This window comes from Pseudonaja textilis, chromosome 3, assembly GCF_049901715.1.
Source record: "Pseudonaja textilis isolate UNSWEBS1 chromosome 3, rPseTex1.2, whole genome shotgun sequence".
In the NCBI taxonomy this organism is placed as follows: Eukaryota; Metazoa; Chordata; class Lepidosauria; order Squamata; family Elapidae; genus Pseudonaja; species Pseudonaja textilis.
In genome coordinates, this window is record NC_141992.1 from 18,629,180 (window position 1) to 18,642,659 (window position 13,480).

Below are 13,480 nucleotides of genomic sequence, written 5' to 3' on the forward strand. Positions count from 1 at the left end.
CTTCCTTTACTTTTCTGCTAAAGAAAAAGTGCTGCTTTGGAAAAATAATTTCTTTTTGAGTAAAGATTTTGTTCCTGGGACACTTTGCTTTTCAGAGTCACTTCCATCTTAGACATTTCTGTCTGTCTCATACAGCCCACAAGAGGGCACCCCAAGGCTAGTTGACATTAATTTCCCAATAGCTTTAAATCCTTTTTGTACAAATGCTTGCTAGTGAACACTGAAAATAAGCGATTTTATTTTATTCTTACAAATGCCAGCTCTAGTATGTTTGCAACGGAATTCCATTTTAAATCATTTTTTCCATTTAGATACATAAAAAATGGTTGGAATTTGGAGTCCAATAATATCTGGACATTTAAAAGTTGCCCATCCCGTGTTCCACTCAAGTCTGTGCAACACACTGCTGCACCAACCCATCAACTGAATAGGGCTGTTACATCAGTGTTGATTCTGTATAATAAAGGTGTGTGTATGTGTGTGTGTGTGTGTAATAAATATTTAATCATATTGGATAATTACGCCAGCAGAAAAAAAAAGGGCTTTGCTACTTCTGTGAATTGGAGGACAGCACCGTGGAAGTGCCTTTCAAGGCATCTTGACATACTGAAATAATACTATTCAACAAATACTTAATTCTCTTTCTATAAATAATACTTCTACAACAACTTTGCAATTGCACTTGATTCCAAACTGAATATAGGTCAGCTGTGTGACATGGTAAATAAAGCACAGAGATAAATTGAGACTGCATCAATAGGAATATTTTCTGAATTGCTTTCTAAATTGTAGGAAGTAAAAGTTGTCTTCCTTCTTGCATTGGTCAGTCTCCACATAAGTACTGGGTCTAGTCTTAAACTGCACTTTAAAAGATTGTGACTAAGTGAAACAGATTCCAAGAAGGAAAAAATTAAGATGGTCAGGGAAATGGGGATTATGTTATAAAGGGAAACTAAGGTGGGAGCTGGTCGTTTTTGTTATGGAAGGAAGTCACAGAAGATAGCACGATCTTATTCTCTGTTGTTCCTGGGTTGAGATCACAAAAACAATGTTTTTAACTCACAGGGAAACATACTAGATAAATTACCTAAGGGTAAGATTAGTTTGGGGAGGTGTTGGATGTTCCTTCATAGGATGTCTATGAAGTGAATCTCCATGTCTATGGAGATTCTCAGTCATCCAGGTCATGGTTGTCCCAAATGTGCTTTTTCCAAGAGGCAACTGGACTTTCTGGTTTTTCTTTGAAGTTGTTTTGCTTCTCATCCAAGAAGCTTCAATGCTGGTTGGTGAGGAATGGAAGGATTTATATTCTTATTATATTCCTTCCATTTGAGATGCAGGCATTATTCGGATGACCCTGAGGACACACATGGCCTCAATGACTCTAAAAGAATGCAAATGACCAGCTGTCTGCAAGGAATATAAATCTTTCCATTCCCCATCATCCAGTCAGAGCTGAAGAAGCTTCTTGGATGAAAAGCGAAACTTCTTCAAAGAAAACAAAGTATAGTTGCTTCCTGAAAAAGCATCTTGGGACATATTTCATGGGATGTCTTTCAATACAATTGTTAACAGGTTGCTAAGTTGTGTCCGTCTCTTTGCAGCCCTACGGGCCACAACATCCAGCCACCCTGTCCTCCACTGTCTTCCTGACTCTGACCAAACTCATGTTCATTGCATCAGTGACACTAACCATCATCCTCAGCTGTCCCTCTTTTGCCTTCAATCTATTCCAACATAGGGGTCTCTTCCAATGCAACACAATAGGAGACTTGTTAGCAGAATGCTCTTTGGATTCCTGGCTGAAGAGACGATGAACTTACATGCCTTATCAAACTACAGCTTCTTCAAAATAGCTAAATGGAATTAAATGGCTTATAATTGCATTAGTTCAGTTTTCCTGTATCCCATGCCATCTAGATGTAATGGAATTGCAATTCCCAATCCACCCACTTCAGCTAATTGCCGTGTTAGGCTGATTAGATATTCCTAAAATCAGCAACATTTAGGAAAACCTATTTTAGAATAATTTGTAAGTCTTGTGACCACAGGGGGACAGTATAAACTCATAGACGGGACCTAGAATATTCCTACATGATCCACAAATTTGGAAAGGAAAGTTAAAGGTGTTTTACACAGAAGATACTTTGTAGTTGCTCTCTGCAAGCACAAATAATAGCTTCTGCATCTCAATATTATACATAACATTGATAACAATAGCACTTAGACTTATATACCGCTTTACATTGCTTTACAGCCCTCTAAGCGGTTTACAGAGTCAGCACATTGCCCCCAACAATCTGGGTCTTCATTTTACTGACCTTAGAAGGATTGAAGGCTGAATCAACCTTGAATCGATGAGGATCGAACTGGCAGTGGGCTGAATTAGCCTGCAATACTGCATTCTAAGTTTATGAAGATAAATGAATAAATCTGTATTATATAATCTAAGTTTTAATAACAGTGTTATGGGGCAATAGACTTTATTTAAAAAAAATTAGACATCATTAAAATTAAAGTAATATATGCCAAATAAAAACAAAGATGATAGAATCAAAGTACAACAATCTTGTTGTGAACTCTTGAATGCTGAGATGGATATAAATATGATTTCGATGTGTCTTAAGTTATAGCATAGTTAGTATATTGATGGGTTTATATTGATAGGAGGTAAGGTGGAGTAAGGTTAGAAAGGATTATAAATATATACAGATCATTATGAATGGCACAAAAGAAGAATATTCTGCCTATTTTACTATTCCACCACCTAATCTTTGGTTTAGTCCTGCTCACCATTGACATTTAGTCATAGGCAGGCTATCCATTGAAGACCATAAATCTTTATTCTGAAAAAAGATGAAGATGAACTCATTAAATGGCTGGTACCTTAAAAAATCATCTTTGTCTGATACCACTGGGGGAAAAAAAAAAGATCAGGGATGGACTAGTTGATGTAGCTTGGTTCAGTCTAAAGGAATTTCACATTTGTGTAGGTTCATTAGTAAAGAAAATAAGGGATGCTTGCGTATTAATCATCATTGGTTGTATCAATGGTTTTTGCAATCAGTATTGACTGATCTCTACTGCTTCTAAATATATAGACCATATCTGTGCTTATCGTGCAAAAAACATGATAGGCAATAAGAATATCTTTGTAAAGATTTATAAATCAGCCTTTCTTCTACTGAACTTCAACTGCAATCCTAACCTGCATAAGATTGTAACAATCCAGGCATGTCATCATATATGTAGGATTCCCTTTATACAGAGTCTCCCTCCCTCCCTCCCTCTCTCTCTCAATGTGTGTGTGTGTGTGTGTGTGTGTGTGTGTGTGTGTGTGTGTGTACGCACATGCATGGACTTACTTAAATATAGGGTGAGGGTGAGCATTTATATCATTAGCAACAACTTCAATATGAAATTCTTAGCCTACAGATAACACTTTCAGAAAACAAAGTCTGCTTTCTTTACAAATCTTTCAACAGGTAGGAAGAAGTATCCTATTTTCTGTTTTGTAAGATTTTAAGACGAGACCCACACAGAAATTCTAAAGTAGAATTTTTACATTCTTGTTCCAAAGCTTTGGACTTCCTCTTTGGTATTTGAATGCTGTGCATACTCCCCCAGTTCTAACAGGTACGACTAATTGAAAAGAATGTTTCTATTCTTAATGAGTCTTATAAAATTGCTGTTTTACCAATCATAATTTAAGCCCTGCTAATTTTAAGAGATACATAGAGAACAGTTTTTCAGAGTTTTTGTGCTTACCTTATTGGAATCTTGGGGAACAAAAATATAGTATGCCTGGCAATTTTTTGTGAAGTTATCCAGAAAGCATACTCTTCCCATTACAAATTTCTAATGTTCAATATTCACATGACATAAGGTATATTCACATAAGTCCAGGGGTGGGCTTCAAAAATTTTTAACAACGGGTTCTTTGCCCAGTTGCTGGGTGGGCATGGCCTAGCCGGCCTCCTGCACCATGGTGGGGGTTGTTTTTGCCCTCCCTGGGCTCCGGAGGCCTTCCTTGAACCTCCAGGAGGGGAAAATGGCCTCCCTGGCCTCTGGAGGCTGGCCCATTTCCAGCCTTCCTGAACTTTTGAGAGGCCCGTTTTTCACCCTTCCCGAGCCTCCATGCGTGCCTGCACTTCAATGATGGGATTCAAATTTTTTTACTCCCTTTTCTGTGGGTGTGGCTTGGTGGATGTGGCAGGGGAAGGAGACTGTAAAATCTCCAGTTAGAAGTGGTATTCATCGGTTCTCCGAACTACTCAAAATGTCCGCTACTGGTTCTCAGAACAGGTCAGAACCTGCTGAATACCACCTCTGCTGCACTTACCTGCATCCAAAACAGGCAGTGTGGGGAATCCTGAGAGGGGAGGGGTGGCCAGAGCCAGGCCGGAGTGGGACTTGGGGGTTCTCTGAACTGCACAGAATCTTAGCTAGGGGCTCTCCCGAGCCCCTGAGTACCCCTAGCAGCCCACCTCCGCAGAAGTCCCCATATATTTTCATCTTTAATATACAGAGTACCATGTGTCCCACTACAATTTTTGCATAACTCCTCTTTAGAGCAATGGATGCAAGTTAGATTTTTCCAAATTCATTGGTCTAAATTTAATACCGTGGACATCGTTGCCCATCACTTTTGAGGAAAGCACTTGGGCACAGTTGCTTTTAGGGCAAGGATCGGATTAAGATTTGGGAATCTTTGTGGCCTGCCAGATGTTGCTGGACCAACACTCAGGAACATAACTGCTGGTCACTGCTGGGATATTGTTTTTTTCCTTTGCTAGAAGCATATTTTTCCTGCTTCAAGCATTCCTAGATGGCAAGTTCCCACATTCACAAGCCCTAATTTTAAATATTGTGAACTTGCTTAACTCACTTAAAGGGTTTCTGCCAAAGAGGAATACAGGGCAGAGCTGGGCTTCAAAAATTTTGGGAGGGCGAAAATAGCCTCCTCGGGCTCCGGAGGCTCACTGGAAACTGGAAATGGGCCCATTTCTGGCCTTTCTGAACTTCCGGGAGGCCCGTTTTATGCCCTCCCTGAGCCTCTGTGCATGCCCTGCACTTACCTGCATCCAAAACAGGCCGCGTGGGGACTCCTAGGAGGGGAGGGGAGGGGAGGGGTGGACAGGGCCATCCAGAAGTGGGATTTGGGGATTCTCTGAACTTCACAGAATCTTAGCTAGGGGCTCCCCTGAACTCCTGCGAACCCCCAGCAGCCCACTTCCTGATACAGGAAGCTCCCACTTTATTGCAGCTATCCAAAGATTGCAACATTTCAAAATGTAGGCTTGGTTTCATATGTGAAATATTTGCTCACCTTCCATGCAGAATGAAGAACTGGGGCAGGGGACAGAAAGCTGGTAAAAGCGGGGGGTGGGGGGGGGTAGGTTTGTATTAAAATCTCCTCTGCACTTAAGGCAGTAAATTACCAATGGATTCAAAATGGCCCATAAATTGAATATTTTAGTATAAGTGAAGTGAGTTCCAGTGCTCTAAAGTGTCTTTATAGCGTATTTCCTCTTTTGTTCCTCTTAATCATCCAGTTCTTCCTAAAAGCATTTCATCTGCCCGGTAACATAATGGTGTTAGGAAGTAAAAGTTGCTCATTTGTGTTTTTTAAAAAGGAGAATGAGAGTGATCTTAGCAGTAATGGTGTCCTCTGATGACGAGATGCTTATGCGCAACTGTTTTCAAATGCGTTTAATTATAGAATGGCAAACTCAAAAGGCACTATGTCTATGGAGATTCTCAGTCATCCAGATCATGGTTGTCCCAAAGGTGCTTTTTTCCAAGTGGCAAAAGGAAAAACAAAGGAAGTCCAGGTCCTCATAAAAGAGGACTTGACCTGAGGTGCTCACATTGCAGCACTGGTCAAAAGGGCCCAGGAGAGATTATACTACCTGAGACATCTCAGGAAACAACAACTGAATGAAAAACTGCTGGTGACCTTCTACCGTTGCACCATAGAGAATATTTTAACATACTGCACCTCTGTATGGTTTGCCAATTGCACAGTGGCAGATAGGAAAGCACTCCAGAGGGTTAATGTCATTGCCTAGAGATTCATTGGTTGCCCTCTCCCCTCTTCAGAAGAGCTTTATAGCTCCCGCTGCCTTAAGAAGGTTCAAAACATTCCCCAAGATCCATCTCATTCTGGGCACCCTTTTTTTTGAACTAATACCATCTGGCAGACGGTACAGGATGATAAAAAGGACAAATAGCTGAAAAACAGCTTGTATCCCAGAGTAATAACTATATTGAATTCTACTGTATAGAGCAATATTAATGCAATATCAGAGGTTTTCAATTCAATTTTATAGAATGCGAAGAATGCTGAATCCCACCCCTGTATGTATTCTAGAAGTGGCCCAAGACAACTCCACTTCACTCAGTGTGACCCACATAAGCAAAAAGGATGAGAATACCTGCATTTAGTGGTTAACTCTTTGTCAGCAATGGTGGAGGTTTTTTTTTTTGCTGGGAACCAGAAGTAAAGACCAGTTTCCAGCAAAATATGTCATAAGTCCTGGTCATATGATTGCAAGATGCTGAAAATAGTCATAAGTGCAGGCCAGTTGCCAAGCACCTAAAGTGGATCCTGTGACCATGGGGGGCGCAGTGGAACTTTGAATACAGGTTGCAAGTATTTTTTTGCAGGCTGTCATAACTTGACTAGTCACTAAACGATTGATTGTTAGTTGAGGACTATCTATAATTGTAATATCTCAGTAATTGCAAGTACCATGTTTGCAGCTGCTTTAGCTGAACTGATAAGCATGATTCTATTCAAAACTGCAAGAAATAGATTTGGACTCGCAAAAAAAGTTAATTCCTGTTTAGATCATTCAACAAATGCTTCATAAATCAATACTACAGAAGTGAAACAATGTTAAGATCTTGGGATTTAAGAGCTGACCAGCAGTGAAGCTGATGAAATATAAGCTGATGCAATAAGAATGACTCAGCATAGCATGGGTATTTCCCTTTAAGACTGGGGATGGGTTCTATCCCTTTAAGAGGTGTTTATATAAGAGGTAGCCATTAGAGGTTCTTTCTCCTTGTGTCCAGTATTCATTTGCAGAAGTTCTTGGAGCAGAGTTAAGAAAAAAGATTGCTTGTAAAGGTATTTTGCCTACCACATATATTTTTGTCTATAACTGTTGTATATAAACTACTGTTAAACTACTGTCTCTGTGTGCTGTGTTTTGCTCCTGGGTTTTCTCATTATAGAAGTCACACTGCAAACACTCTGACAAACATTAAATACCCAAATTCAACATTATGCCTATTCTATTGGGAAATAGTTCCTACAGAATACAAAAGAACTTTGGGTGAATTAGCCAAGTTATATATTATAGAAAGCATACAAAACATGGGACTGGATCCAACTTCTGTATAACAAATTTACAACATGGTTTTATGTATATAATTCCAACCTATTGGCTGGAAATAGTGTTTGCTCTCTTTCCCTCTCTTTTTTTTATTCCACTCAGAATGGTCTGCACTGCAGCATGTAATTTTCATCCAGTTTTTGGGGAGACGGCATACACGCTTGGAAAAGGAATGTTAAAAAAAACAATTAAAAGCAGCAACTGGCAGCATGAAGTTGGGTTGGGTTTGGTGGCTTTTTTGCACCTTGGTAATTTAAGGGTCTTCTAGAGGGAAGTGCAGAGCCAGTTCTCTGTTGATCATAATCAGGGTCTTGCAACTGTGAGCAATTTCTGTATACCCCTGTGCCAGAGGCTTTTTATTCATAGGCGGTGTGAAAGAAGCAATGCATTGCTGGCTTCTGCTTCAAAAAATGATCTGTCTACTCTGGAAAGATATACTTGGCTTCCCCTAGCTCCCACCTTCTAACTTGCACGATTAGGTACAGGAGCCAAAATGCAGAATTGCCAAACCAGGAGTGTTAGAATTGTTAAAGTACTTTTAATTTTCTACACAGAAACATATTCATTTCTTTTTATGAAGAAGGAATGGAGGGGAAAATGCTCCATCAATGGAGGTTTTTAAGAAGAGGTTAGACAGCCACTTGTCTGACACAATATAAGCTTTTCTGCTAGGGCAGGGCATTGGGCTAGAGGACCTCCAAGGTCTCTTCTAATTCTGCTATTCTGTTTTGGTGCTTAGGAACACATTTCTCCATTTCTGCCTGGGAAGTGAGTCCCAGTTACTGACAGTTCTGTGTTTAGCTATTGGCCAGAAGAAGAAAAAATGTTTCAATGTGGAATTCCCTGCAAACTCAGAACAGGTGAACATGCTCTTTTCTGGAGGGTCGTGATGTCCAAATCAGTTTGAATTTATTTCAGAACAGCTCTGAGCAGTCTCTGGTGTATTATAACTAAATTCAGAATGATGGAGGGATGTCCAGAAGAAGTCTCCAGTGCAGTGGTGGCTAACCTTTTTGGGCTCCTGTGCAGAGGTGGGATTCAAATTTTTTAACAACCGGTTCTTTTGGTGTGGCTTAGTTGGTGGGTGTGGCTTGGTGGTCATGTGACTGGGTGGACATGGCTTGGTGGTCATGTTATTGGCTGGGTGTGGCCTACTCAACATCACTCACATCGAGGCACGCATCTCCTCACCTGGCCTCTCATGACTGTGGGGATGCTGCAACAGTCGTAAGTGTGAAAAATGGTCATAAGTCACTTTTTTCAGTGCCATTGTAACTTTGAATGATCACTCCACACAAGCAAAGTACCAGCAAAGGAAGGGGAAAATAACTCCAGAGAAGTTCCTGAGACAGGAAATCTAGTCCTGCCAAGAATGAAATAAGGGTTAATGGAGAGGCAGTTTCTGTAAGCAACACCAGAATGTTTCCTTCCTGCCTTCCTTACAGGATTAGGCCAGTAATTTCTTCTAACAGCTGGTTCTCTGAACTGCTTAGAATGTTAACAACTGGTTCTAGCGAATAGGCATGAACTGGTAGAATCCCACCCCTGCTCCTGTGCCAAAAATTGTGCATGTGCTGGCACCCACCTGCTCGCGTGCCAGCACCCAGAAGGCAATGTGTGCACGCCCCCTGCACATGCACATGCAATACCCCCACACACACACACACTCTTACCTGCACTGCACCTCACAGCTGGTTTGAGGCCTTTTTTGGCCTCCCAGAGGCTTGAAAAAAAAAAAAAACCCTCCAGGCCGAATAATAGGACTATTTCATCACTTCCGGTATTACAGGAAGTGATGAAACGGGCCTATTCATCCTGTAGAGGCTTTTTTCAAGCCTCTGAGAGGCTGAAAAAGGCCTCAAACCAGCCAAAAATTAGCTGTGAGATGCGTGCATGCATAGTGAGGTAAGTGTGGCACACGTGCCATAAGTTCGCCATCACGGCTCTAGTGCAACCCTGCTTTTTCTTTAGTGCTGAAATGCCCTATTTGTGAATAATGCACCAAGAGAAATTAAATGCGCCTAAGTTTTTCAATCTCTCCAGGTTGCCAGAAGAGTCCTGTTGGTTTACTATGTTGGTTTTTGCATTTATTTGTATGGTTCTCCAGCTTTGATTATTTCCTCTGGACAATCAACAGATTCTGATTCCTAAAGTTAATTCAAGTGAACTTAGCAATGCTTCAGGATACATTTTTTAAAGGAACCATACTGCTCCAGAGTTGAACTGTGTGTTCAATTTCTTTTCTCTCAAGCTTTCCAATGATTCATTGGCTGTTCTTAGCCATCTCTCCATATCCAAATATTTTATTTTGCCCAGGAGGGACCTTGTGAAATACACATTGTCAAAGTCCTCTAAAAATGATCACTTCAAAACTCAAGTGTCATATAAATACAAGGACCTTTCAAATGACAGGATACTAATCTACCAATGCCTAATAGAATATTGTAGATATCTTTCTAGCCAGATTTGTTTTATTCATGTTAATGTTGAAGACAGCATCTTGATAAAAAAAAAGGGGGGTATTGGTTTTGGATGAGAGTTGGTTTTCTGGGGTGGAACATATGCTTTGTATATAGAACATAGAAAAACTGAGTTGGAAGGGACCTTGGAGGTCTTCTAGTCCAACCCCCTGCTCCAGCAGAAGATCTTATACCATTCCAGACTATCCAGTCTCTATCCAGTCTCTTTTTAAAAACCTCCAGTGATGGGGCACCCACAATTTCTGGAGGCAAGTTGTTCCACTGATTAATTGTTAGGAAATTTCTCCTTAGATCTAGGTGGCTTCTCTCCTTACTTTCCATCCATTGTTTCTTGTCTTGCTTTCTGTTGCTTTGGAAAATAGTGGCAGCCCCTCAAATATTTTTTTTTTAAATTTGTCAATTGCTTACAAGATAATAGGTATAAGTAAAAACATAGTTATGAATACATGGATACATATAAGAAAAATAAAAGAAACAATAGGACAGGGACAGTAGGCACGTTGGTGCGCTTATGCATGCTCCCTACAGACCTCTTAGGAAAGGGGTGAGGTTAATAGTAGACAGTCTAAGGTTAAAGTTTTGGGGGGTTGGGGAAGAAACCACAGAGTCAGGTAGAGTATTCCAGACATTGACCACTCTGTTGCTGAAGTTTTTATTTCCTGCAATCAAGTTTGGTGTGATTAACCTTGAGTTTGTATTTATTGTTTGCTCTTGTGTTGTTATGGTTGAAGCTGAAGTATTCATTAACAGGTTGCAATGTATGATTTTATATACTATACTTAGATTGGACCAAAGGCGGCGTAGTTCTAGGTTTTCTAGGTCTAGAATTTCAAGTCTGGCGGCATAAGGTATTCTGCAACGAGTAGAGGAGTAGAGAACTCTTCTTGTGAAATATTTCTGGACTTTCTCAACTGTGTAAATATCAGATACGTAATGTGGGTTCCAAACTGATGAGCTGTATTCAAGTATTGGTCTAGCAAATGTTTTGTATGCTCTAGTTATTAGTGTAATATTACCAGAGAAAGAGCTACACAGGATTAGGTTAACAACTTTTAATGCCTTTTTGGCTCTGTAGTTACAGTGGGCTCTAACACTTAGAACATTAGAGATGAGTACTCCAAGATCCTTGACAGAGTCTGGATCATCAACAAGGTCTTGACTATTCAGCTTGTATTTTATTTACTAATTTTTTTGCCAATATGTAGGACAGAGCATTTATTTATTGAGATTTGAAGTTGCCATTTGTTTGACCATTCTGATACATAGTCGAGGTCTTCTTGAAGGGTAGCATTATTGTCTGTGGTGTTGAAAGCTTTACATCATCAGCGAAGAGAACGCAGTTGCTCTTGATATGATCACAGAGGTCATTTATGTAGAGTATGAAAAGAGTTGGTCCTAGAACACTGCCTTGGGGGACACCACAGTTGACAGGTACAGAATTTGATAGGACGCTCCCAATTTTGACCATTTGTTGTCTGTTTGACAGGAATGCTTCTATCCCGTTATGCAGGTGTCCAGAGATACCATAAGATTTTAGTTTTAGGAGTAGTTTGTCGTGTACCACTGAATCAAAGGCTTTACAGGAGTCTATGTAGATTGCATCTATTGCTTTGCTCTGATCGAGTTGTGTAGTCTAGAACATTGCTTTCCTGTCTCCCCTAGTCCTTATTCTCACTACACTAAACATACTCAGCTCCTGTAGACGTTCTTCATATGTTTTAGCTTCCAGGACCCTAATCATCCTTATTGCTCTTCTCTGCATTCTTTCCATGACATTAATTAGGAAAATAAATTAGCCCACCTCAATCTGCCAATGCAATATCAGGGGTTTTCATTTCAATTGTATAGCATGTACATAATAATGAGCCATGGTGGTGCAGTGGTTAGAGTGCAGTACCGCAAGCTACTCTGCTGACTACCGGCTGCTTGCAATTTGAAAGTTTGAGTCTCACCAGGCTCAAGGTTGACTCAGCCTTACATCCTTCTGAGGTTGGTAAAATGAGGACCCAGATTGTTGGGGGCAATATGCTGACTCTGTAAACCACTTAGAGAGGGCTGTAAACACCGTAAAGTGGTATATAAGTCTAAGTGCTATTGCTATGTGAAGGATGTGTGGTTTTTTTTGTGTGTGTGTAATGTACACTGAGGATGGCATTTAAGTTTATTGTACGAGGTGCAATGACAATAAAGTAAACTAACTAACATTGGATTTTAATTCCCATTAGTTTAACATTATCTAGTACTGAGATAATACAAAATGTTTCATTAGTGTTTTTATAAGAATGGTTGGATTGTAGCAGATGGAACAGCACCAATGACTTAAAAGTGTTCTGTATTCTATGCTCAACCCAGACCTGCATTAAAAAAAAGTGTATCTGAAAAAGTTCTTTACAAGAACTGTCATGGAATCTGAATAAGTAACTGAAACTTGAAAGACATGTATTAAGGAGGCTTGATCCCAGAGAATTTCACCATCAAGAACTTTGAGTGTGAACATTCCCTGTAGTAGATTGTTTTGCTGGTGGAGCATACAGTAACCCTGTAGATAAATTTGGCTGATTCCATGCTGCAGCTTGGAAATCAATTAAGATCAGCTTTTCTAAAAGGCCTTTGTAGATGGGTGAGCTATGAATAGATTTTAGTAGAAATAGCACCATCTGACTGGATTATCAAGAATGTCATTATTTTGTTAGTTTTGATAATGTGGATTATGTGAGAAATGTAAGCTTCTCTGAGTCATTGTTAAATGCAATAGCAGAGCAGTCTTAGTAAAAAAACACAAAGAGAGAGAGGGAGAGGGAGGGAGGGAGGGAGGGAGGGAGAAGCATGGGTATTAGAATAAAGATAAGATGGTTTTTTAAAAGGAGATGCCTTGGAGATGCATCAATCAGCTGGTAAAGTCCTCTAACGAAATATATGCTGAAGGTTGGGGAGTGTTTTTTTTCTTTTTGTTTAATATCTGAATTTTCCTTGGCTGCCTTCAAGCATGTATATAATTTCCTTCCTCCAGTAGAAGGAGATTTATAAAGACTCCACCTCTTCCAAGACCAAGGATTTGTAGGGGAGAGAAAATAGACCACTTTCCTAAATTTCCAAGGGCTGAAATATACTGGCCTGAGCTGCAACTCTTGAGGGAAACATGGAAGTGTAGATCAGATTAATTAGTGTAGATCATGGTTCAGAATATTTAAAGCAAATCCTCCTCCAGTCAAGTGTGGTTGCAACTGGTCTTCAAGATATGAGGACCAGATGCAACCACCTTATAAACCCAGGGCTGATACAAATGACTGGCCTGCATGAGAAATGAACTGCAAGTAGTCCGTAGAAATGGGCGGGAAAAAACGATCAGGATGTAAACTTGTGTCATTGTGCATTCAAGTAGATGCTTAGCCTCAGTAGAAGCTGCCCTTCATCATAACAAAGGTTGCTTGTATGTGCAATAAAGTATCCTATCTACTCAAGCCAAGCTCTTGATTTCCCATGAGAGCACTGAATTCCAGAGAAAGAATTATTGCAGGGGTCTGGGGGCCACCTCTGACAATGCATGAATCGATACATGAGTGGTTGAAGTGCACACCAACATTTCCCACCTCAATC

General features: G+C 40.2%; 1 long non-coding RNA gene across 1 annotated transcript in view; it reads left to right on the forward strand.

The window, feature by feature from the left end:
• The first annotated feature begins 7,046 nt into the window (after positions 1–7,046).
• The window catches only part of LOC148126014 (uncharacterized), a 34,433-nt gene continuing 27,999 nt past the window's right edge, over positions 7,047–13,480 (forward strand). The window contains exons 1-2 of the long non-coding RNA XR_015742684.1: positions 7,047–7,135; positions 8,143–8,434. This is a non-coding gene — a long non-coding RNA (uncharacterized LOC148126014). The remainder of the gene's footprint in view (positions 7,136–8,142; positions 8,435–13,480) is intronic.